Source organism: Tursiops truncatus, chromosome 7 (genome assembly GCF_011762595.2).
Source record: "Tursiops truncatus isolate mTurTru1 chromosome 7, mTurTru1.mat.Y, whole genome shotgun sequence".
NCBI lineage: Eukaryota > Metazoa > Chordata > Mammalia > Artiodactyla > Delphinidae > Tursiops > Tursiops truncatus.
Genome location: NC_047040.1, coordinates 98,013,132 through 98,040,334, shown reverse-complemented (window position 1 = coordinate 98,040,334; position 27,203 = coordinate 98,013,132). Strand labels below are relative to the sequence as shown.

At 42.5% G+C, this 27,203-nt stretch overlaps 1 long non-coding RNA gene across 1 annotated transcript in view; it reads right to left on the bottom strand.

The window, feature by feature from the left end:
* The window catches only part of LOC109549414 (uncharacterized), a 145,951-nt gene that overhangs the window by 1,470 nt on the left and 117,278 nt on the right, over positions 1–27,203 (bottom strand). Inside the window, exons 8-12 of the long non-coding RNA XR_004527459.2 lie at positions 13,581–14,666; positions 9,812–9,960; positions 8,270–8,309; positions 3,354–4,100; positions 2,239–2,331 (exon numbers count right to left, since the gene is read on the bottom strand). This is a non-coding gene — a long non-coding RNA (uncharacterized lncRNA). The remainder of the gene's footprint in view (positions 1–2,238; positions 2,332–3,353; positions 4,101–8,269; positions 8,310–9,811; positions 9,961–13,580; positions 14,667–27,203) is intronic.

The following is a 27,203-nucleotide window of genomic DNA, read 5'->3' as shown; positions in this document are numbered from 1 at the left end:
ATAATAAGGGCTCAATGTGTATTTGCGTTATGAATAAGGAGTTCCCACTTTCATTATGCTCTTCCCTGAACCATACATTTCTTCCAATTCAATCTGTCCTAGAGTAAACCATGGAGGTGTACAAACAGAGAGGTCACAGTACCGGCCCAGGGGCCCCAGGAGCACAGCTGGAGACTCCTGGGGGGAACGTGCCCCTCGCCCTATCCCCAAGCTTCAACCTTAAATCCAGAGCCAGTATGGGAATGAGCAGTCAGGAGAAAGGGAAGGCATGGGCGATGGGTTTCAAGTCTCTGAGCAGAGTTTTCTCTATAACACCTGCCACCAAGCCACTAACATCCATCTCTTAAACCACCTTTGGTGTGACTTCCATAAGTTATTAGCACATTTTCTTGATTCTAAGATGGACTTGTAACATTCTAGTAATCCACTTCCCAGACTATATAATGTCTTTGATATTATTAGATAACTCATAGCCTAGTAATGGGAATATAAATGTAAAACATTTTTAAAGGTTTTTTTTTTATCTGCACTACCTCTTTAACACTTGTGATAACCCCCAAGAGATAGGCAAGACTGGGACTGACTCCCCAGCAGTGCCTTAAGGATGAAACCGACTCTTTTAGACAACAGTACAATGAGCAGCTGCTGGTCTGACTAGTCAGCAAATTTTCACAGGGCCTCCCTAAGAGCTTTGGTCAAGCCAAGACCAGGGGTCTCAGTTGTGGAGTGCACACCATTCCCCTCACAGCCTCTTCCTCTGGAGGATGCTTGGGTTCCCGTGATACTTAAGGAAGTTAATTTTAGCCATTTCACTTAGACAATGATCTGAAACTGAAAATAACATTCGTTGCTTTTGTTAAGCACACCCAGTTTTGACTAATATCTAGAAATAAGTCCCACTGGCCTTTTCCATTTGGGCTACTTATCACAGGGGAGATGTCCTCTTGCTCTGATTACAGAGGCAAATATGAATGGTAGATGGTATAAAGATGGCTTTGACACTTCCCAGGCTTTCCCTGACTAATCAAGTTGATAATAGAAGCAAAGACCCCTAGAGTTAGAAAGGTCCTTAGCAGACACCCAGTCCATTCCCTTGACCCCTTGGCCAATATCATTGTATGTGCATGTGCGTGTGTGTGTCCAAACATGTTATATCTGAGTATCCTTTTGGGAGTCCAAAGGTCCAGGCTGGAGATTCTGCTATTGCCCAAAATATTTTGGAAATCTTGTCTTTGAGACCTGTCTTCAGAACCAGCTTATGAGCTACAGGAAAAAAGGGATGACTTTGCCTTAAAGAAGTCCTGGTTCCTTTTGACCCAGAACAACTTCAGACTGGGGTCCGTGTGACAAGTGAAATTCATCAATAAGCAAATCCACTCGCAAAGAATAAAGACTCGCTGCCACTGAGGAGTATCAAGAAAATGTGGCCGTAGGTGTTGCACACGACAAGGACACCCCCAAAAGGAAACGGCAGTGTCACTCTTCTAGGTACAGAGCCTCTAAGGTGCCTTTGTTCCCGAGGACATAGTCACGTGGATGTAGAAGTCCTAACGTCTCCACTTCTATAAAAACATCAACTGTCAACTTAGAGTCACATTTCATTTGATTCTGCACGTGTCCAGGGTTCTGACCACTGTTGTCATCTTTTCTCTGCTCACTCAACAATGCCTGCACCGAATAGCCCAGTCTGTGAGGTCTGGGATGGTCTCTTATTCAGCTACAGCAAAGAGCAGTGACAGGCATGTTGAAGCACTTAAAAGAACTGTGGAGACAATGATGAAATCACTGTCTAACAATTTTACTGTCTGTGTTTATTAACATGTGGGAAGTGGCCATGTATTATATAAATTGAGTTAACTATAAAGATGAAAACATGTGTGAGTTTTAAAACTGCCCACTGGCAATTAGCCCGGTATATGGGCAGAGAGAGTTGAGGGTTGAAAAGTATGGAAATTGTTTAACTTACCTAGAAAACCATGATTTTTTTTTTTTTTGCGGTACGTGGGCCTCTCACTGCTGTGGCCTCTCCCGTTGCGGAGCACAGGCTCCGGACGCGCAGGCTCAGCGGCCATGGCTCACAGGCCCAGCCGCTCTGCGGCATGTGGGATCTTCCCAGACCGGGGCAAGAACCCGTGTCCCCTGCATCGGCAGGTGGACTCTCAGCCACTGCGCCACCAGGAAGCCCGAAAACCATGATTTTAAGTCTTATTTTAAAATAAGAAACAGAAACAAACACACCTTCAGAAATTTTCAGGGAACACATCTCTTTTCAGCTCATCCCATCTCAGCAAAAATGTCTCTTTGGGTTCAGTCATTTTACCTTTAAAATTTCTTAAAGGAAAGAAACAAGAACGTTCACACTTTATCTAAAAGTATGCTTATCACAGAAATATTTATGAGCAGAAAAATAAAAACAACATTCTTTTACATAAATCAGGAGGTTAATTAGATAAATTATTATGTAAATGCCACTGCTATAAATCATGTTTTTGTAAAGAATTTAACGACAAGGGGAAAGGCTCACTCCCACACCCCATAAGCCCTAAGAAGCAGATGGCCCAAGACCTAAGATCTTTTCCTCTTACGGGGTTACCCTCCGTCTCAGAGCCCACTTCTATCTCAAAATGCACCTGCAGGATGTTAATTTATAGAGGTGACTGAGTGACAACACAGAGAGGCTAATGCCATTGAAAGGAGTTCAGTGTAGACATTTTGTTTCAGTACTACACTTCTGGAGAGGATGGGGCATGTTACTCCATGCAGGGTCACATGGGAAAACACCAGGTTTGGTCAGGAGCCCAAAGGGGTGAATGGAAATCATGGCCCAGAGCATTTATTGTGTTTTCCGCAGGAACCAGTTTAGGACTGGTTCGTCTGAATAATCAGTGGGCTCTGGGTATAGAGGTGGTCTCTAGTTGTCTAGTACCCATTTCTGGCTGATTAGGGCGGAGGAATCCTGCCTCCTAGAGTGTCTGAGCCAGAGAGAGGAGGTAGTTCAGAGGAAAGGTTCTGGATTTGTTAGTATGCAAATGAAAGGGATGCTCCTGGGGGTGAGCCTTTTGCTGTCTCTAAGAACTCACTAGCCCCCTTGGAACAGCCATTTTTCCCCAGCCAGCGAGGCCACAAATGCCACAGCATCAGGAATACAGAAAATTTCTAAATGTTGTTAATACAAATTCTATAAAGAAGCAGCTGCCCCCAAAACCTCTGGACCACAGAAAAAAGCACTGACTTATCCTGGGCATGTTTGTCTCCTTCTTTTAAGAAATAATCACACTAAGAAATAATCATACTATTGGCTCCTTCATGACACTGTGTCCCCAGCTTCCTAGTCCTTTATATAATATATGTACCTTTGATACAATGTATGGTCCTCTGCCTTGTTGAGGGCTGGACCATCGCTTTATTCATCTTTGCATCCACCATGATGTCTTTCACTTCACAGAATGTGCACCGTTTTTGGAGGGGGCAGTTTTGATCACAACCATCCCTGCTGACAGCTAGTGGATTATAGAAGACCCTGGCAGGAGAATTCTGCAAAGAGGGCGAGTATCAAGGGAGTACACACCCTCCCGAAGTGGCAAACGTTGCTGGACATATATACTTGGATGTGTGCATTACCCCCAAGTAAGTTTCCAAGGCTATCACTCACTCCAAACACAGTTAAAAGCCTGGGCTAAAATAATTTTGCCATGTTGCCAGATTGCCCAGATCAGTTTTAGGGAAGGAGATGACTGAAAGATTCTAAGGTGGGGAGAAGGGCACGGGAGGGCTTCCAGAGTGAAATTCACCCCGGAATTGGGGAATGGGGGTTAAAACCCCACACAACTGGGATAGCCCAGCCACAGCTCTAGGAAATGCATCTGTCTAAGAAATGAGAGGTGCAGCCTCTGTATGGGGACAGATGAGACAGGGGAACATCATGTGTGATTAAGCCACCGTGGAGCCCTTCACATTTGCAGGCTTGTTAGGCAATTTCACATTCTTCTGGAGATAAGCCGATTGATGGGCTGTGACGTGAGGTAACCGGTATCTCTGACACGTGAAGGTCCCATAAGAGATGACAGGCAGCCTTTAAGGAAACAAGCAACCCAGGGTCTCTGTGCGAGCAAAGAGAATAAATGCATGTATTAACGCGGTGCCCATGTGCAGAACCACAGCCTGTTTCGGCACACTGACAATGACAAGAATTTTCCCGAAGTGATTGATTTGTTCTTAATGATTTGAAAGGGAAAAAATGAACTGCATTTTCTTTCTGGATGTCAGTGATAGGCAGAGGATGTTAAAGTTTTTCTGTTTAGGAAACAATGGCTATTTGGGGGAAAATTGAAACGTACGAGTACCTTTTTTAAGTGACTTTTAGGTTTAAGAGCATGAAAAGTGGCAATAGGTAGCATGGGAAATGTCTAGACCTGTTTTCTCTGTATCTCAACTTGTCCCTGCACCCACCGTCTAGTCCCTTTCCACTCGCCTTTGTCAAGCCAAGTCCTAACTGAGAAGACCCCACTCATGATTTCCATTTGCACAGCTCTCATTCATTCTTCAACCCACCCCAATCTGGCTTCTCTGCTCAAGCCAAGGTCATCAATGGCCTCCTAACGGCCAAGTCCAGTGAACTTGTTGGGTCCTACTGCCACCTCTATTGCTTTTAAAAGACTCCATTGACATGTTCCTGCTTTGGAGAACTGGACAGTCCAAGAAAGACCTCTCCTTTCATGAAATCAAAGACTTACTTCAGGCTTGTGGAGGACCAGAGGCAAGAGGGAGGATAACTTCCAGGTCCAGCAGCCTGACAAGGCACCCAGTGGAAGGGGCAGAAGAAGGTACAGACTCTGAAAGCTGGATTTCCCTGGAGGCTCTGGTCTGGGGGCAAGTACTGCAATTTTTCAGGAAGACGGGACAAAGTCATCACTATGCAAAAATGTTAAACGTTGCATTTTTGCACATACATTTGCAATTTTTTGGAAAGTAATTTCACTCCTCCATGTAAAGGAGCATTATTTAACTGATAGAGTCTGGACTATAAATGTGGGTGAGGCGAGTACCAGGATAGGGTCGTCTATTACATATATTACTCAGCCGGAAGTTACTGGTTTGTGTTTTGAAATCTGAAATTGTCCCTGAGTCAAATAGGCATGTCCAGTTGATGGATACCTACCCTTGGACATGCTGCTGCCTCTTTCCCCATTTCCCCTTCCCCTGGGTAACCCTTACTCCTCTGCTTGTGGAAGCCCTCCCTGCCCTGCCTCTCCTCGGCCCCCTGCAGCCAGGATTGGGTGCCCATCGTATCACCCTCTGCCTCACGCTGCTACAGAGCTTAGAGGATCATTAAGATAGAGTCAGCTGAGTTCATCTTGCCTGGTCGACTGCAAACTCATTGACAACGAAGACGGTATGTCCCAGTCCTCTCTAGAGCCTAACGCAATGCCTGGCAATGAGTAGGCACTCAATAAATTTTTGTGGAATGAATGAAGGAAACAGTACCATTACTAGCCAACAATAGCACCAACTAGCGTCCAAAAATGTTCTCAGACAAAAATGCTGAACTGTTGAAGGCAATGTGATATGCAAGTGAAAGGACTGAGCTATTAGGAACCAAGGATTTTAATGCTGTGCATTTAAAATATGCTCAATACAGGAAAAATATAAGTTTTAGAATCGGTTGAGTGCCACTTGTGCTGATAGCACGGATCTGTCTTCATTTAGCTTCATAGCAGGAGGTTACAAGAACACGATTTGAAAGGGTGTCATATTCTTTTATTGAATATTCAATAAAAGTATCATAAAATTGAAATGCTGGAGTTCCTAGGAAACATTGTACACTTCTGTTATGCATTCCGCCTTATAGTAACATCTTATCTTAAAAGAGTGTCTTCAGTTCTAATCTCTCCAATGACGCTCAGTGTTATGTGTACAGAGCCCCTGGTCATTCTGGAAAATCTGTACTTTTTCTTAGTGATATGAGAAATTCCAGATATTTCATAAAACCAGTCTTCCAGAAGCAGAGGAAACAGGCAATACATGAGCTCATGGGATGAGCCAAAGGCTTTGGTCCTAGTAAGGAGAGAAGGAAGTGTACACCCAGAAGTGGGCACCCAGGAGTGATAAATACATGAATACATAGAACAAAATAGGATTGATGAGTAAGTTATCTCAGTGCTTCCGATATCTCTCTCCCTCATCTCCCAGCCTAGTAGAGGGCAGGGTGGGGTGGGGGTCAGTGGAGAGAGTCTTTTGATCTCTCCTGCTTCTCTAACAATTCTCTAAAATCACTTCTCCTTTCTTTCTACCTCCTCAGCGAACCCTATTTGTTCTCCTGAGCAATTCAGCTTTTGAAAAACCAGAGACAGAGGGACTAACAGGCCACTTCTACCTTCTACCCCACCACGTAGCTCTCCCGAATCAATAACGTGCTGAGCCAGTTACCTGCAGGAAGGGGAGTACAAAAAGGAACACACGCAGCAATTAATAGCTCAGTCGATATCAGAAAGCCACACACATAAGTACGTGGAATTAGATCTTGGCATGTCTTTTGCATTCAGAGCCTTGGTTATGACATTTGTGGGAAGTTATTAGCAGTAAAGATGTTCTCCTTATTTCTGAAGTCCTGCTCAATCCAGAGTGGCCGCTAGACCACCAGGTGAGCATATGGGCTCCTAACCCTCCCTGTTTTCTCAGGGCTTTTGTCTGAGTGAATCAGACAGCCTGGCGGTCCTGCCAGCATGATTAGGACAGAAGCTCGAACCCTGTCTTCAGAAGGTAATCAATCCAATTTGTTCACCTCCACTGCCCCTGCCACTCCTCCTCAGGAAGCAGAAAAGAAGCCCCCTTGTGAGTCTCGGGCATGATGGATTCTTCAGTAACTGGCAGTGACAGGAACAAGAATAACAGCTGGGCGTAAACAAGGCAGAAGGCACCGGAGCCGCATCCCAGCACCACCACGGTCTCCTTCGGAGAACCACGAGAGCAAATCCACAATCTCGCCTTGATTTGTAAAAGAAAATGTCAATCGTGGGGGGAGGATGCTGTTGAAATCCATCTGCTTTTTCTTCTCAAACTGCCAACTGATTTAATCATCTTCCTTAATAAGCTGTATGGAGCTGACCTTTAGAAAACCTCCTGCAGGCAGGAATATTTAAAAGCAAAATGCTTTCCAAACACCAGAGAGCTAAATGTTATTTATTCATATTATTCTCTGCTCTATGGAACTTGCTACAATCCCAGGTCAAGTGTCTGAGCCATGGATGCATCTCTGTGAGACCATTCACGAACAGCCTGCCGTATATACCCTGCTCTCTAGCTGGCGTTTCTGCAAACCCTAGCTCACGAAGCCTCCCAGGTAGGAATTGTTATCCCTACCTTAGAGGGGAATCATCTGAAGTTCAGAGAGGTTAAGCAGCTTTCCCAGGGTCACACAGCTTGTGAGACTCCACTAGGCAGGAGTTGTGCCTGCCTGTAATTCTTACAGTGCCTAATCTAATGCAACCAGGAGACCCTTGATGAGATTGTGAAACAGCTATTTCCTTGTCCCCTTCTTACCTTTGCAGATCCTCCATCCTCATCAAACTTTGGAAGCCGTCTCCTCGTGGAGATCAGAACACGCCCAGCTCAGAAAACCTAACATACCTCTGGCCAAAGCTTTGATTTACCAGTTTGAAGTGAGGAGGCCTGACCTTAGGGCCTATGTCCCTACTTCACTTGGGTCCCTTTCAGGTGCTGGTTCCCTTGTGTCCTCATTTTACCCCACCCCCATTAAAATATGAAAGTGCTTCACGGTCAACTTATCATAATACACATATCTGGAAGTTAGCCATAAAAGGGCTTTGGAGATTTTCTAAGCCAACGCTTTCATCTTTTGGCAGATGGGAAAAATAAGACACAGAGAGAGGTGGCGGCTTGTCTGAGGCCACCAGAGGGAGCCCATTGTCCCAGCCCCAGCCCGTAGCTCTGAGCTCACACCACAGTGATCTTTGTGTGTGTGAAAGCCACTAGGTCAGCTCTCTGAGGACACCCACATGCTCCCCCTTATCTTTAAACTTGGGAGAAGGCATACGACTTTGTTCATCTCCAAGGGAATTTCTGACATCAGCCGTCCAAAGGGAGAAGTTGTTTGCCTCTAAAACCACACTATTATGAATCTTGTGTTATTATTGCTGGGTCACTACGGGGCACCTCGGGAGAGGCGGTACGGGCGAGGCAAGCAAGAGTGCGATGGACGCATATACACCATTGATACCATGTATAAAATAGATGCCTCATGAGAACCTACCGTATAGCACAGGGAACTCTGCTCAGTGCTCTGTGGTGACCTAAACGGGAAGGAAATCCAAAATGAGGGGATATATATATACATATAGCTGATTCACTTTGCTGCACAGTAGAAACACAATATTGTAAAGCAACTCTACTCCAATAAAAATTAATAAAAAAAATATATAGGGGCTTCCCTGGTGGCGCAGTGGTTGAGAGTCCGCCTGCCGATGCAGGGGACACGGGTTCGTGCCCCGGTCCACGAAGATCCCACATGCCGCGGAGCGGCTGGGCCCGTGAGCCATGGCCACTGAGCCTGCGCGTCCGCAGCCTGTGCTCCGCAACAGGAGAGGCCACAGCAGTGAGAGGCCCACGTACCACTAAAAAAAAAAATATATATATATATATATGTATATATATATATATAAACTAGCCATGGGTCCCTTTCCATACTTCCCCAGACTTGCACCGCCCCGCCAGGTTCCTGGGGTAGCCCCATTCCTACAGTGTCGAGGGGGAAGATTTTATGTCCCCATGTCAGCCCAGCAGCGGTAGCACATGACCCCCACTACCAGGTACTGGAGCCAACCTCGCCCCTGATCCCAACCATCTATCTGCCTAAAAACTCCCACAGGCATGCAGACAGAGCCTTTTGCCTTAACCTCTCAGCCCCACACCTCTATCCTTAGCAGGAGGTGGAAGATGCAGGAAGCTGGCTACACTGCTCAGGAAGGGAGAAGCAGGGATCAGAGGGGGGCAACTTAGAGCAGCAGAGAGTCAGAGTCCCGGGTGAGGGAGAACAGGAGTCTCAGGAAACTGCACCATGGAAACTCTGGGGGTTTTACTTTCAATGTGTGTGAGTGTGAGTGTGTGCGTGTGCACGTGCGTGCATATGCGTGCGATAGAGCCTCTGATAGTTTATGTGCACATGTGTCTGTGCTGATGTCTGTGTGTGAGGGATTGTGCGTGTGTCCCTGTGTGGGTGTGGATATGTGTGATTAGGGTGAGAGGAGGTGGCGTAGGGCAAAGCTGTCGACTCTAACGCCATTATAGGTAGAACAGCATTAACAATAATGAGAAAAGAAATCTAAAAGTGATGTGAACATGTGAAGCAATGGGGTGCCAGTGGGGAAGGCAGACTCCTGATTTGGAGCCAATCAGCTCACACTCCGATAAAGTGCAGACTATTATGTTGAGGACCCCTTAGGGTCATTGTGATGAATACTGACAGGGTCTGGCACACAGTGAGGGCTCAGCGATGCTGGTCTTGAGCTGGTGGGAGTCGGCGAGCAAGAAGGATCATGGAAAGAAGAGAACCCTTTCCCTTCAGACCTGAAGAAGGAAGAACTCTACTCATTAATAATGTTCAAAATTCTTAAGAATATGAAAAAAATGTATATAGATGTATAACGGAATCACTTTGCTGTACAGCAGATATTAACACAACATTGTAAATCAACTATACTTCAATAAAAATAAATAAATAAAGGCACAAGTCAAAATGTTCAAAATTCTTATACTGTGTGTCTCTTAACATTTCAGAAACGTAAACTCAACAAACCCTCAGGAGCAAACTGCAATCTGTTCCTTCTTCTAAAGATTTTAACCTTGTAGCAGCTGTTGGTAGTGGTCTTCGATGTCCTGGCGAGCCCGCCTGGTGCAGAATGTGTGAAACCCTGGGAACTTGGAGGCAGCCAGCAAGAGAAAACCCTTTGGAGAGAAATAAAACTCTTAACACTTCCTGCTAACTGTGCTATGAAAGGTAGAACACTGTTTCAATTACCAAATGTCAGCTCTCATCCCCACTTATGAGCATTGGAAATAAAACGAGGCCATAATCACACAATCTGCGGAAAAACTGACAAATACATTCCCAGTACAAATGATTTATTGAGCCAGCGCAGCCGCAGCCTGGCTTCACTCCTTAATGGAAGCTGTAAAAACGGTGCCCTGTGCTTCAATAACCACAGTGATTTCTCACAAACCACTGATTAAGCGAGAGATGAGGCAAGCATTTTGGAAACTCCAAAATATCTCTGAGAGTTGGAGATCTCTCCAAAATGATTCTCTATCTGCTCAGGTGGCCTATTAAAGAATCGTATAATGGTATGTCAGAAAGGACCTCTCACAACTGAGGCCATTTCAGAGATGAGAAGAGGTTACGTGTTAGGCAGAGGGCATGCAGTGGTAGAGCTGGGATGAAACCCAGAGGCCCTAATTTCCAGTCTTTTCCACAATCCCCCATAGCCTCACCTATTAACAGGATATAAACAAATGTGGGCCATTAACCTCTTTTAATTCCCCCTTGAAAGCTAATCGAGTCAATATGTTACTGTCACCAACAAGGTAATGATGTGGTAGCAGTTACTCTTGATCAGAAAATTAATAGGTTGGGTAATAGAGAAAGAATGTGCAAACCATTCAGCTCTTGGGCATAATATGGACAGAAAAGTCTAGGTGAGAATCCGAGGGTCTGAGTGATGGCATTTACTCAGGAGGGTGCTTGTGGTAGAAACTTACGATCCTTCTCTAGAGCCTGGGGTCATTCAAGTTCTTTTATACCCTAAATAGTAAGAGGGAAATTGCCTAGAGGTGCAGAAAATTGTAAAATTAAGGCTTCCAGAAAAGGAGATTGAGGAAGCAGGAAATAGTAGAAACAGCAAAGCAACCTAGAAAAGAAGACTTAGAATAAAAGATAATAAGTATATTCTTGCCATGAGAGTGTATAGGTTAACGAACCACTTAAACTCATACATCATTATAAGTCTGCAAATTATTTGTGTTAATCCTAAACCCTAATTTATGCTACTCTATTTATCATTTAAGGTAAATAACTGAGACTCCCTGAAGCAGAGATTATTAAACTATTTTGAATGACAGAGTCTTTGAAAACTCAATGAAATCCATGGATTCACTCCCCAGATAAGTTCACATCTATACATACAAAGTGCCGTATATAATTTCAGAGTATTCAAAGACCCTTTTGAAAGTTTATCGTTGGATCCCAGGATACGGTAACCTGTACTAGACTGAGAAATTTTAACCAGTTATATAAGTATAAATATATACCCCAAACTCCTGAAGTTGCTTCACTCTTTGAGTTTCTCAAAACTCCTGTTCTAAACACACTTCTGGTGAGAAGCTTCATCCACCTGAGATGAATCCTAATGTTTCTGTCCACCCTCCAAACTTTCAATGTGTTGCACTGTACGTATTCTTAAACAATACCAGGACTTTTCATCTCTTTGAACCATCTGCTTCCCAAGCCTAGGCATCATCCTTTTACGTGTAAGTCTGTTCATGTACATATGTGTGCATAGGGGCATGTGTGTGAATATTTACATGATGCAATATCCAAAGCATAATCTTTTTGATGTTCCATTTCTTTATAATTTGAGAATATTAATATCTGTCATATTTATCTCAGAGTTGCTAAGAAAATAAAATGAGATCACAGATGGGAACATTCTTTTAAGAATTTATAAAGAATCATAAAAATGTGTGGCATTGTCATTATCAGTGTCATCATATTGTCGTTACATGCAAAACTTAAATGCAGTTTGCAAGCCGCAGTATCATTCAGGAAGTTAGTTTAAAATGTCTGTCCACTTGTAAAATAAAGATGCTATAACTTTCCAATTATATTAGTCATATTGGCAATACCCTCTGCTCCAGAAGAAGGAACCGGTCACAGCCTGGGTCCATTTTATAAGCCAGTGAACAATTCTGTACCCCACAGGGCTGACATTTAGTGGGTTCATGGTGGCATCGCTGTACTGGGTGTTAGCCCTCAACATCTGTTCTGATCAGTTGGTGCCCTAGTCAGTTATTAAATATTTTTAATATTCCTCCTGGCACCAGCTATGTATGAAACACCATGCTGGGAGCTGCAGGAAAAACAAAGCAAAACACATATAAGAAAGACACGGGGGCTTCCCTGGTGGCGCAGTGGTTGAGAGTCCGCCTGCCGGTGCAGGGGACACAGGTTCGTGCCCCGGTCTGGGAAGATCCCACATGCCGCGGAGCGGCTGGGCCCGTGAGCCATGACCACTGAGCCTGCGCGTCCGGAGCCTGTGCTCCGCAACGGGAGAGGCCACGGCAGTGAGAGGCCCGCGTACCGCAAAAAAAAAAAAAAAAAGAAAGACATGGCCCATACTCCCCAAAAGACAAGAACCTGATTGTGGAGCTCAGTCTACTAATAATACAAGGTACTTAGCATTTACTTCCACGTATTAAGGATTTCAATAGATCAGAAGAGGCAGTCACTTCTAGAAGAACTGGCGGGCAAGATTCCATACAGTGGCCCCAAGGAAGACCAACCCAATGCTGGTGGTCACCCGGCAGCTCCACGAAAATGCACGTGTGGACAGAGAAAGAAACCAGCCTGCCAGCATTACAAAGCGACAGGAAAAGCGAGAGTCTTTGCATTTTATTTTACGGATGGCTTCTTCTTCTTCCCCCTACCTCCAGGCAGAGATTTAATTACTTTAGAAGGGTAATTTGAAAAGTTCTTTAAGACCTCCAGCCATCAGGTGCCACAGGAAAGATAAGTGCTATGCCTAACTGTATCTATTTTGGCACTGTGGGTAAATGCACCATTCGATTAGATGGACGAGGCGCTAATTTCACGGTACCAATTTCTGTTCTATTAATTCTTAAATCCGCTAAGCACCTCTGCATTTGCCTCCCCACTGTTATGATTTAATATGTACAACCCGATTTGGAGTTTAATTGTTTCTTGAGTGAGCTAAAATCCAATATTTGTAAAATGCATCCATTTAAATGAAACCCCAGCAAGATTCTGCCTCTTCCTGCAGCCCCGCGGGTGCCAGCTTCGGTTCCGCTCTTGTGGAGCCCTCGCTGCTTCACGACACCGATTCCATTAGCAGGGAGAAGGCCACAGCCGCCTGGGGACCGCCCTGCCCATGGCCTTGCGTTCCCGCCAGCCCTCGCCTCCCTGCTCTCTACCTTGGCTGAAAGAACTAAATGCGACAGGAAAAACGAGTATGAGTGTCAAGAGCCCATCCCCCTGCCACCCACAGAGGAGAACCTGCCTTTGCTTTCCTGGATCGTGAAGCAAGAGCCTAGCTGGACTTTCACCAAATTGAACAGAAACAGGAAAGAGAGTGAAACAGACAAGGAAGCAAAGAAGTCCCTGTGACCTGAGTCATTAGAGTGGAAGCAGGAGCAGGGAGGCCGATCTTTGTATGGGAGTCAAAGAGATGTAAGGAAAGGCAACGGGGCTTTGAAAATTTGGTGCCCTCTTTGGCATTTTCTCAAGACTGAAGTCAAGATTTAAACTGCTTTTCAAGTATTATTAGATGCTGGACCTGAATTTCTTTGAATGAGATGCTGCAAAGAGCGTGGGCCTCAAACTGGTTTACAAAGCAGGCTCTTGGTGAAACTGAAGATTCACGATTCATTTCCATCCCACGTCTGAGGGGCAGAGCAGAGCAGCATCAGGGCCTCACAGTTCCTCCTCACCGGCAGGATCAGGCTGGCCAGGACGTGGCCCAATCTTACGCTCTTGCAGAAGGCCAATCTGTATGTTTACACAAACCCATAGTCAGGCTGGAACTCAGGAGCCTCTCGAATCATCCCCTTCCTTGATGTGGCTTCCCCGACACGACCCTTTCTTCTCTCCACCTATCCCTAGCCATTCCTAATAACTTGAAATCTTTACATTTGTCCCAAGATATCCCTTCTGGAAACCTGTCCTGTACATTCATCATCTTCCCTAAGGCCAGCCCCCTCCATGAGGCCTGCCCAGGTCACTTCAGTGGCTCAATCATTTTTACTCTTTCTAAAAGCTGGACTTCTGTAGCTATTAATGTATTAGAAAAGCATTACATGTGAGAGGCAGTAAGGAAAACAGCTAGGGAGATGTAAAAGATAAGGGTGTTTCTGTTGGGAGTTCCAAAATACTATCAATAAAACTTAGCAATTAACTGAATGTGACACTCGGATGGACCCCCTTACTCCTGGTTACCTGTGGCAGAATAACGGCCCCTCAAAGATGTCTGTGACCGAATCCCTGGAACCTGTGAATATGTTACTTTATATGGCAAAGGGGAATGAAGGTTGCAGATGGAACTGAGGTTGCTACTCAACTGACGTTGACATGGGGAGATGAATCTGGATTACCCAGGTAGGCCCAATGTACTCACTTTGGTCTTTGGAAGTGGAAGAGGGAGGGAGAAGAGAGACCCAGCGAGATGGCAGCATGAGACGGACTTACCACCGCAGGATTTGAAGATGGAGAAGGAGAGCCATGAGACAAGGAACGTGGGCAGCCTCTAGAAGCTGGAAAAGGCAAGGAAACAGATTCTTCCCTAGAGCCTCCAGAAGGAATGCAGCCCTGCAGGCACCTTGATTTTAGCCCATTGAGACCCACGAAGGACTTCTGATCTCTAGAACTGTAAGACAGTAAATTTGTGTGCCTTTAGGCCACTAAGTTTGTGGTAATTTCCTACAGCAGCAATAGGAAACTAATACAGCACCCTAGACCCCACTGTCCTGCCTTCCCCAAACCCCAGCCCCAAACCACGAGCCTTGCCATCAGCAACTTGGAACTAGAGGAAATCCTCGCTCACATTTTCACAGAAAACTTTGTGGTCCAAACAGGGCCGGCAGAGCACTGTGAGGACAATATGGGGTCAATAATACAGCACACTTGGGGTGTTCAAGGCTCTGTTGACAAACCTGGGAACCTAATTGTCGCTGTTTTTGTGAGGAAAATCAACCCTAGTGCCAAACATCCAACTTTCTGATGAATGTTAGGAATTCCTCACACTGGTGAGTTGGGTACCACCTGTGATCTGTGCTGGTGGTTAAATGAGAACCATCAATTCAGACTCCAGACATGCAGGAGGACAAATTATTATGCATTTTCACAAGTTTAAAATCCTGGCTTGTGATCTGGTCCAGAAAAACAATCTGCTTTAGCAGAGGCCTGTGCACTACATGAGCCTCAGGTCAAGACAGGACATTTCCTCAAAAAAGAGAAAAGTGCCTCCTATCACTGACTGAGATGCCAAGTCAGTGCATCACATTACCCGAAGAACATACTCATGGCTAATGCTGTTTTGCAAAAGAGCACATTGAACCACTCCTGGAAACGCTTCTTTAGAAGGACATAAGCTAGAATGTGATTCTAGACTCACGTTTCATCAGACAACAGGGGTCGGTATAATAAGACACGTGCTATATATTGATGGCATTTGGTGTTCAAATCAAAGTATAAAGTAGATATTAAAAAACATGTTTTATTATCTTCTCTTCTAAGTACAGTAAGTCCCTACATATGAACCTTCAAGTTGAGAGCTTCCAAAGAGGCGAACGTGCGTTCACGTGTCCAATCATGTAAATTAGTTCATGTGTCTGGCATACGTTGTCACATGCGTGCATCCTCTACAAGTGGTTGTGCTTTTGTGTGCTTTACTGTACAGTACTGTATAGAATACAGTAGTACAGTAAGTATCTTTGTTTCAAGCCCAGGATGTCTGGAAGCAAACGTAAAAGCAGCAGTGATGTAGCTGGTGCTGTTAAGAAGCGCCAGGAATTGGAGGCCCAGAGGAAGGACGAAGAGAGACAAGAGGAAGAGGTAACTGAAGAACTGAAGAGGTTCATGACACAGGAAATAGCAAGGGGATTTTCTTTATTTGAGGAGGCACTGTTAGTTTTTGAGGTACAGGACCTGAATGTAGAACGGTACACGAAGTTTGCAGCAGCCGTTCAGAATGCAATCCAGTGCTACCTTGTCATCTATGCCGAGAAAAAAAGAGCTACCACCTAGACATCTCTGGATCGTTTTTTCAAGAGGGTAGATAGAATTGAATCCAGCAAGGAACCAGACCTGTGCCATCCACGTCAGGCGTGAGTGACACTGCAGCTTGCCCTCCATCTCCTATTGCTGAGGATCCTTCAGCGCTACCATCTCCCACCACCTCTCCCTCCTCCAGTCAGTAACTCTTCTTGCCTGTTCATGCGATGCCAGCCCCTGGATGCCAGCTGTTGCACTGTACTACTGTACTTTTCAAGGTATTGTATTGTAAGATTAAAAATATTTTCTTTATTTTTTGTGTTTGTTTTTTATGTATTATTTGTGTGAAAAGTATTATAAACCCATTACAGTACAGTACTATATAGCCGATTGTGTTAGTTGGGTACCTAGGCTAACTTTGTTGGACTCACGAACAAATTGAACTTACGAACGCGGTCTCGGAACGGAACTCATTTGTATGTAGGGGACTTACTGTAGCATGAGCTTATGTCTCAGTTTTCCTCAGCCAGTCTTAGCTTTCGTCTGCTGCCTCTTAATTATTACTGATTTCCCCTTTCACTCTCAAAACTGTGCTCATTAATTACAAATTATATGGTCACTATACATATAAAAAGCTATCATAGGTTTCTCACATGTTTTCTTGAGTACAATTCCTTACAGTTTCTCTTGCATGTTTCAGAGTTGACTCCATGGGGGAAGAACAGGAAGAGAGGGGAAAGGGTTTTAACTGAGAAATAGATGATTTTGTGAATATATAAATTTTATATATTAATATATAAACTAGTAATACAATGCAACCAAGTAACAAAACTATGCCTGACTGTATATATACATGATATGTGCACAATAAAACAGACAAACAAACAAACACTCCCCAGTCCTTGCCTTCCATTATGAGTCTTATCATTAGCAGCTTGGAGCTAGAGGAAATTCTTGCTCACTATTAGTAAGAAATGCAAGCTTATTTTCCCAGAAAAACATTGCTGTCCAAGCTGGTAGAGCTCTTTGGAGTCAATAATACAAATCCATAAGACATACATATACATAATTATATTATTATATATAATATATACTTATGTAGCAACCCCATATATATAACTTATATATATAAGTTATGACACAGTATGGCTCGGTGACCAAGCTAAAAGGTTTTGGTGAGTCTGACAAGAGTGTCAGCTCTCACCATTTCTATTCAACATTATACTGGAGGTCCAGCTAAGAATATTAGGCAAAAAATCAAAATAAAAGGCCATCCATATTCGAAAAGAAGTAAAACTATCTCCTTTTGTACATTATATGATTTTGCATATAGAAAATCTTAAGGAATTCACAAAATCAAAAGAGTACTAGAACTAATAAATGAGTTCAACAAGGTTACAGAATGCAAGATCAATGTACTAAATCAATAGTATTTCTATATACTAGCTATGAACAATCCCCAAAAAACAAATTAAGAAAACAATTCCATTTCCAATAGCATCAAAAATATTTTAAAATAAATTTAACCAAAAAGTGAAAAAAATTTACACTGAAAACTACAGAATACAGTTGAAAAAATTAAGGAACACTTAAATAAATAAAAACATCCCATGTTCATGGACCAGAAGACAATATTACTAAAATAGCAATACCCCCTCAAATTGATCTACAGATTCAACACAATCCCTATCAAAATCTTGCTTTTTTGAGAAATTGACCAAGCTCATCTTAAAATTCATATAGAAATGCAAGGGATCCAGAATAGCTAAAACAATCTTTAAAAAAAGAACAAATTCGGAGGACTCACACTTCCCAATTTCAAAACTTATGATGAAGCTACAGTAATCAACACTGCTTTATACTGGCATAATGATAGACAGATAGATTAATGAAATAGAATTCAGAATCCTGAAATAAATACAGACATTTATAGACAGTTGACTTTCACCAATTGCCAAGATAATTCAATGGGAAAATCTCTTCTCAAAAATAGGGCTAAGACAACTGAATATTCTTATACAAAAGAATGAAATTGGAGCCCAACGTCACACCATATACAAAAATTATATACACATGATCTTAAAAAATATATCAAAATGTATCAAAGATCAAAATATGTGTTAAAAACTATGAAACACTTAGGAAAAAACATAGGAGTATATCTTTGTGATCTTGGATCAGACAGTGTTTCTTAGACATGACACTAGAAGCAGAAGCAACAAAAGAAAGAAAAGATAAAATAATGTCATCAAAATTAAAAAATTTTATGCTCAAAGGATACTATAAAGAAAATGAAAAAACATTCCACAGAATGGGAAAAAATAATTGTAAATTACATACCTGATGAAGGTCCAGTATACAGAAAATATAAAGAACTAGTACGATTCAACAATAAAAAATAAATAGCCCAATTACAAACTGGAAAATTATTTGAATAGACATTTCTCCAAAGAAGTATAAAAATGGCCAATAAGCACATGAAAAAACATGGAATTACCATATGATTCAGCAAATCCCCTCCTAGGTATATACCCAAGAAAATTGAAAGTATATGTCAATGCAAAAACTTGTACATTAATGTTCCTATCAGCACCGTTCATAATAATAACAAAGAAAAACACCCATCAATGAGTGGATAAACAAAATATGGTGTATTCATACAATGGAATTTTATTCAGCCATAAAAAGGAATGAAGTACTGATACACACTACAACGTAGATGAACCTTGAAAACATTATGCTAAGTGACAGATGCCAGTCACAAAGGTTTACATACTGTATGATTCCATTTATAGGAAACATCCAGAATAAGCAACCTAAAGAGACAGAAAGTAGACTAGTTGTTACCAGGGTCTATGGGGTAGGAAAGAATAAGCAGTGGCTGCTAATAGGTACAGGGTTTCTTTTGGGTGATAAAATGTTCTGGAATCAGATAGGGATGATGGTTGTACAACTCTGAAATATACTAAACCACAGAAACGTGCATTTTAAAAGGGTGAATTTTATGATTTATGAATTCTATCCAATTTTTTTTTAAGAAGAAAAGAAAGAAGAAGAATAGTAACACCTCCCTCAAAGGTTGCTGTGAGGATTAAAGATAAAGACATAAAGCAATTAGCATAGTGCCAGACTGGAGGAGGAGGAGGATGGTGATGGTGATGATGGTGATGGTGGTGATGGTGATGGTGGTGATGATGGTGATGGTGATGATGGTGATGGTGATGATGGGGATGATGGTGATGATGGTGATGATGGTGATGGTGATGGTGGTGATGATGGTGATGGTGATGATGGTGATGGTGGTGATGATGGTGGTGGTGGTTGATTATGGTGGTATCACCTTAAGGAATATCTTGCGCTCACGGGTTTAAGGCCTAAATTTAAAACCCAAGAGCAACCCATCTGCACTCTGCGTTATCTTTCCTCCTCCTCTTCTTTTCCATGCTTCCACCCCACTATTTCCAGCTTTTCTGGATCTGGCCCTGGTTCCAACTCTTCTATTCAATTCACTCCAAATACCTGTATCTGACCCCAAAATAATCTCCTCCAGCCTTTTCTCCTGCTTGACTGGCCAAGTTAGGATGTGTCAGAATTGTCCCAAGTAGCTACGTCTTCCAATATACAGCACTAGTGCAGAGACTGGTTCAACTCACACCCACACAGAGACAGAAACTTCAGTGGGTCATGTGAAGAGAGGGGATAATTTTGGAAACTAGGAGCCTGTGTCATCCTTTTAATGAAATAATAACAGACTTTTTGATTTGCACCCATTTGCAATGTTACTGCTCACAGACAAGCTTCTCAGAGAAGGTGATTCATCAGTCAGCCATCCCATTACAAGCCATGGAGAAACAAATCACCATGCTGCACACATCATAAAAATGGAAATCAAGGAGGCTGTTCATTAATGCAGATTAGTTTGAAGCTTGGCATAGCTTTGCTCTGCTGAGATTAATACACACACAAGAAATTCTCAGTAGGCCTTGGGTCCCTGGTAATATATAGTCCTTATTACTTTGCTAACTAATGAACCTTCAAGCTCAGGAGAAGCAACTTCCAATTGTCCACGTTCTCTGCAGATGGACCAGGGATCAGAGCCTCCTGGAGCAGGCTTCCCCATCAGACCCTCTACCCTCAGCCACGGCACCTCTGGCCCATCTCTGCCATCCCTGAGTTGGTTTGCTCTTGCCAAAATGAAAGAATGATCCTGGGTTCAAGGTCTCCACAGATACTTTTCAACCAAGCAACTGAACACAAAGTAATCCGACGAGCTAATGAAAAAAAAAGTTAATGGCAAAAGATGGTGCAGTGTGTCGTCCCTCAGCATCAGAACAGAAATATATTTTAAAGAGAATCTCAAATCCCATAATCGGAGAGGTTGATTAATGGGAGAATTTCGGGCTTTGAGAAAAACAATGGAGAATTTTTTTTCTTTCTTGGTCAATGGAAGGAGCTTTTCAAATACTTCAAATCACACCGTGCAGGCAGCTGTCTACTGCAGTCAGATTGGAGCTGGTTTTGATGTCTAACCTAATTCAAGAGAATAGGCCAGCTCTGAGTAGACGCACTGCTGCTTACACGGTAGGCTGCCTCTTTTGTTTCTCTCCTCCACTCTTTATTCCTCTTTTTTTTTTTTCTTTTTCTCCTCTCTCTTTCTCTATTTTTGGTCACAATTCCTCTTTTCATGTGTCACTGTGTTCATTCTTTCTCCATAGAATTTGCATAATAAAAATATAAACATTGCACAAAACAAGACGTGTAGCTTTAATGACACTAACCACCACAACAAAGGCAATCATTTGTGAGTGTTTCTTAAATAGTAAGCCCTAAATCTGTGGTCCTCAAATTTTTTTGAATGTGCCCCCATTTGAGTAAGTGATTTTTAAATGTCCCATCAATATATGCATATATTTATTTATAAATTGTGTACATGTACGATTACTATATACTCTATATAGTACAGTATAAAACTGTACTATAAAATTTTACAAAAAATTTTAAAGATAAAATTAAAACAGAGGTCAACTAACTTTTTCTTAAAGCACCAGGTAATATATATTTTGGGCTTTGCATGCCATATGGTCTTCTTTGCAACTACTTAACTCTGCCACTGAGTCATGAAAACATCCACTGACAATATGTAAACAAATGGCTATATTCAAATAAAGCCTTCTTTACAAAGACAAATGGTGAGCTGGATTCAGCCATGGGCCATATTTTGCCAACCCCTGAATTGAAAAGTAAATAGTAGTAAAAGTAAAAGTCCCAAGTATTTTTTCTCCTACCCACTTGGAGGCCACTGCCCAAGATTACGAGAAAGAATATTAGACTTTTCTTAATTCACCGATTCCCGATGACTACTACAGAATATAATCTGCTCTGTTATTTCTATACACTAAGACAAAGAGTACAAAGCACAGCTAGGATGAGACAGAAATGCTAAGCTCTAGGCTGAGCTCACTTTTAGATATATAATTTACTCCACAAATTATATTTCTCACCAACTCTGCAGTTCAAATTCATGCTTCAACAAAATGTCAAATTTACTATGTGTCTTGGACCTTTCGAGTTCCTGGCACACAATCAAAGACATAGATGTCACGTTAGAAAATTCCAAGGGACTATTGAATAATGAAAAAGAAAACACCAAATAAAAAGCAATAAGACGTGTGTGTGTGTGTGTGTGTGTGTGTGTGTGTGTGTGTGTGTGTATTAAGTTGGGTAAACAAATACTGTCATCTCGATCTTTAAAAATGTGATTGCTGATGCTATTGTGCTGAATCCATTAATCTGTAAACAGGGATCTTGGAAAATTTGGACATATTATTGAAGTCATCTGTATTAACCCCGGCTGAAACTGGAAAAAGAAGACTGATGGGTGTACAGTTTTGAGTATCAGGCCAGATTCACTGATAATTTTTTTATCTTGCTTCACTGGTGCAGAAAATCTTAACACTGCAGTGGCATGTTTAGAATGTCAGTGCCATCAACCCTCTCAACGCAGAGCTCTCTCTATGATGCTCTAGTAACAACTTCACCAAACAAAATGGAAACATTACTTTAATCATTTTAGTCAAATTGAATGTGTCAAGGAGAAATACTATGAATAGAGGCAGCACTAATTCAAAAACATGCCTTCAGTCCCAACAATCCCGAGTGAAGCAGAGAAAAGAGATTGCATGGCTCAAGAAGATGCTAGCAATTAGGCAACCTTGGTTCTAATGCAGTTCCAATGCAATCCATTTCAATGTTTTGAGCTTCAGTTTTCCTATTAATATGATAATAATACATGACTTACACAGCTATTGGGAGATTAAAATGAAATAACACATGTGAAAGTGCCTCACAGAGGGTCTGGAAAACAACAGGTGCTCAATGAATAACCTGAGTTTTTTCTCCTTCTTTCTCCTTTATGTATCTCAATATTATCATCTCTAAAACAAATATATATATACATATACCAAATTTGCATGATAACTAGGAATGTTCAAGAGATAACTGATGAAGATAAAATGCCTTGCAAAATGAAAAATTCTCAGCTCATGGAAAATATAAGTACAATTAAATATTAATCCAAGGGCTTCCCTGGTGGCACAGTGGTTGAGAGTCCGCCTGCCAATACAGGGGACACGGGTTCGTGCCCCGGTCCGGGAAGATCCCACATGCCGCGGAGCGGCTGGGCCCGTGAGCCATGGCCGCTGAGCCTGCGCGTCTGGAGCCTGTGCTCCGCAACGGGAGAGGCCACAACAGTGAGAGGCCCGCATACCTTAAAAAAAAAAAAAAAAAATTAACCCAAATTATCTTAATATATTGCTACCTCTTAATACTCCACAGAGGATATCTTCTGGTCACTAAAAGGAAAAGAAATCCTGTATATCTCCTTTTCAAAAGATATTGTCCCAGCTTGAGGCTAAAAATCCCTCCTCTGAACAGGTATTTTCCATGTCTATGAGCAAAGGCTCCTCCTTGTGCCATTTTAGACACCATACAAGGAAAAAACTACACCCAAAGACCACTTTTCTGTAATTATATCAACATCAGTCCTGACATGCCCAAACCCAAGGAGATTAAGAAAAATAAAAGAGAGAAGCAAGTCTTCTTTCATCTCCTTCTCCAGTATCCCAGGATATCACCACAGGCCCCCAGAGCTTTTACATGTTTTACCTGGAAGCTGGTGGTGATCCATCAGGAAGGCCAAACAGCCTGTGTGTTCATAACCGAGTATCATACGTAACCTAAAATCTCAGCATTACTCTTTTAGTCGTGGATAAACTCACCAAGTATGTCTGGGTTTCCACCCTTCAAGGCACGTGTCGGATTGCACTGCTTACTCCCTTTCCCCGTGGTTGGGTGTGGCCCTGTGACTGCTTCTGACCTATGAGTAGCAACTGGAAGCCCCAGGTGCACCCCAGACTAGAGGATTTAAATGTCAGTGGGAGACCTTCCAGAGCTCTATTTCTCCAAATATGGTGGCTGCTCTGCCAACCAAGGTGAAGACACAGAACCAGAGCCCCATAACCACTTCAGGAGAGATGTGTGGCATGAACATAAAATAAGCCTCTCTTGTTTGAAGTCATGAAGACTTTGAGATCACTTGTTAATGGAGTATAGCACAGCCTATTCTGACAGTTTCTCCAACAAAGCTAGTCATTGAGTTTCCCTTAAAGGCAGATTCTAACTCACCTGTTATCAGTAATTAATAGACAATCAGTTAACCAACTAACCCCAGGAAAGAGCATACTTTTTAAGAAATGAAACATGGATAAAGGCAGAAATCATTAACACTCAGTATTCTGGGAAGGCAGGCCAGAGTGAAACAATATTGGAAATTCCTCTGCGCATATAATGGCCTGAGAGTTATAATATATCTATAGTTAATAATTAGTATCATTATAATTGCAAATATTTAATGAGAACTTACTATATATTAAACATTGTGTTAAGCGCTTTACAACAAAGATATTTCATTTAATCCTTACAATAACCTTATGAGGTAAAAAACTATCCCAATTTTACATGGGCAATGAAGAAAGCAACAAAAAAGATAAGTTACTTACAAGTCTGTCTAAAGTCAAACTAGTCTCTCAACAGTAATAATAATAGCTATAAAGGGATAGATGATAGATAAATCAGAAGAAGGAAGGGAGGAAGGAATGAAGGGAAGGAGGGAGGGAGGAAGACATAATGATTGACGTAAAAGCATATGAATCGTCCCTTACTTAGCAATATTCAATATCTGTATTCCAGTTCTTGCCAAAGAACATAACTTCAAATTCTCTATTCTCTGATCTTACCTAAAGCTCAGTGATAAGAAATCATTTTTCTTGAGGGACTGCCTACAGAATAAGCAGTCTACCCCTTTTTTGAGATCAATAGCTCTTAATAACTAGGAGGCAGGCACAGACTCCCTTATAAATCTTATGAAACCTATGGACGCTTTCCTAGAAAAATATATGTACATAAAATTTTGGAGGATTCGTAAACAGTCCCTCAAGTCTCATTATGGATTCCTGAGGGGACCCTCGTTGCTAAATGCCTCTTCCTAGTGACTGTCCTTGGACCACTGGACCTTGCCTCTGTTAGCACACATTCCCAGGCACATGCTGCGTCCTGTCCTGTTCCTGCAGGGTTGAGGCTTGATGGAAATGAGCATTCTGATGCATACATCTGGTAGAAGCTGCAATCCAGATGATGCATTCTCCCCCCAAGTGTGTAAAGAGATACAGGCAGGAGGATGTTTGGTGAGTGTGGCTTCTCAGCTCAGGTTGACGGTGGTGTTTCCTGCTTGTCCAGGGTGAAGTCCAGCCAGGCCAGAGGACACTGTTGTACTAAACCTCTTATGCCCCAAGCACGCCATCTTGAAACAGCAGCATAATTACTTTATAGGGTTGTGAAACCAATCCACTACATTTCACCACCTTAAAATGTTGCCCTTTCAGGGGTCAAATTGCTTCTTGGCTTTGACCTATCCACCCCACTCTGCAGTCTAATCTTCCTTGTACTCAATCTTACCAAGTCTAGACACAAAGGATGTGGGTCCTTCCCACAGCTGCTGGGAGAGGAAATCCCTCTCTCAAGAAGATGAGTGCCAGTGTAACATGAAGTGAGAAAAGCCGGTAATAGCTTTCCATGCAAAATGAATAATTTCTCTCTCATTGTTTATAGAAACAATGGAAAAAATACCAAAATGCTAATAGTAATTACCTCTAGAGGGTGAGATGGATAGAGTTTTATTATAATATTCATTGTTTATTGAAATTTTCTACATAAGCCTACATTTATAATGTTTATAGCCAGAAAAAAATTGATGCTAAAAAAAAAAAAAAGTATGTGAGAGGGCTTCCCTGGTGGCACAGTGGTTGAGAGTCCGCCTGCCGATGCAGGGAAAGTGGGTTCGTGCCCCGGTCCGGGAGGATCCCATGTGCCACGGAGCGGCTGGGCCCGTGAGCCATGGCCGCTGAATTTGCGCGTCCAGAGCCTGTGCTCCGCGACGGGAGAGGCCACAAGAGTGAGAGGCCGGTGTACCACCAAAAAAAAAAAAAAAAAAAAAAGTATGTGAGAACTATTAACTCTTGCTGGCATCTCCAAATACTCTGTTGGCTCTTACAATAGAGGCGGACAAGAGGATGGACACTTATGTGCTAATAACTTAATTTATTTCACTTAATCTTTACAACAGGCCTATGATATAGGTGTTATCTGCCTTTTTAACCGAAATGGGAAAAAACTGAGATTGATGGAGGTTTAAGAAGTTTACCCACAATCACACGGCTTGAAAGTGGACACTTTCTACTATTTCTCAAATGGCAGAAAGAGCCAAACAATGAAATCACTAACCTGACATTTTACCTTCCAAGTCTCAGAAATAACTGGTGAAGAAAACATCTGTGTTTTGTGGACTGTGCCCAGGCTAGGGAGGAGATCAAAGTTTCCCTCTCTTGAAAGCCAAGGCCACCAACCCCTTGGATACATGACTTCTCTCCATGCAGCACAGGAAAGTTTCAGAACGGGGAGAGGTGTGGGAGCTGAGTCCAGTAATCGAGTAATGAGCCTTAATGAGGAGATAAGGTCACTGCCTGCAGGGGCAGAGAAGACCACGAGACAGCAGGGACTGCTCTAGAACACAGGCTCCCACGCAGGTCTGCCAGCTTTCCATTCCTTCCCCAAAGATTCCTGGAGAAAAGCAATGCTTCTCCTCATTGCAGGACCATGCCCAGTGCCAGGAGCGAAGCAGTGCCTGGCCTGAATTCGCATCACATGGCTGCATGGCTGTCTCTGTGGATTGGAGACTGATGCTTATGAGGCCAAGGTTGCTGTTTCACCCCAGCTATCTTTCTGTAAAAAGAAACTCTGAACGATTTACAGAGTCTGCACTGCCAATCTCTACCAGCTGTCTCACAGATGCCCATGTTGGACTAAAGCGTGGCTTCAGGGAGACTGAGGGGGAGCCAGAAGAATTACTTTTGATGGGCCATCTTTGACATCTGTGACTTTAAAATAATGAGATGTTTGGAAACATTCTGTATTCATTAGAGTGTCACTGATTCTAAAAGCGTACCAAAAACTTTTCATCTTCCCAAATCCACTGTGTGACAATAAAGAAACAGAAAAGGAAATCAACTTGTAGAGGCACCAGGAATAGGGAAGAGTGGACCACTGACAGATCAGAAATGTTTATAGCCTTCCAGAAGTTAAAAAGGGGATGGGATAGTACTTGTCAATAAGTAGAGGGAGGAAGACACAGCCCAGGATATGCTGAGGAGAAAACTCTGTGGTGGTGGAAGTTGATCTTCCCTGTAGATCTGCAGGTTTTTCATGACTTGGAATATTAGTTTCCTATTGCTGCTGCAGCAAATTACCACAAAACCCAACTTCTGCTCCCTGGGTTCTAACCTCCTGGGTACTAAGTGTCAGGCTGCAAGCAAAGAAGTTTCTGCCAGAACTTACCATTGTGTACTTGGGTGTTTCTCCTGAATAAATCATTCATTCCTAGCTCTAACACATCTTCTCTGAAGAATGCAGAAATTCTGTAAACCACCTATTACCCTGACATAAAGCATTTTCTGCTTAGAAAAGCTAGTGTGGATTCGGTTGCCTACCTTTGGGGATTAGGAATAAGAGTGAAGAGGTTATAAGAACAAATGGTTATGTCTTTCCTTACAAATGCTTCTGTATTGTTTTATTTTTTTGC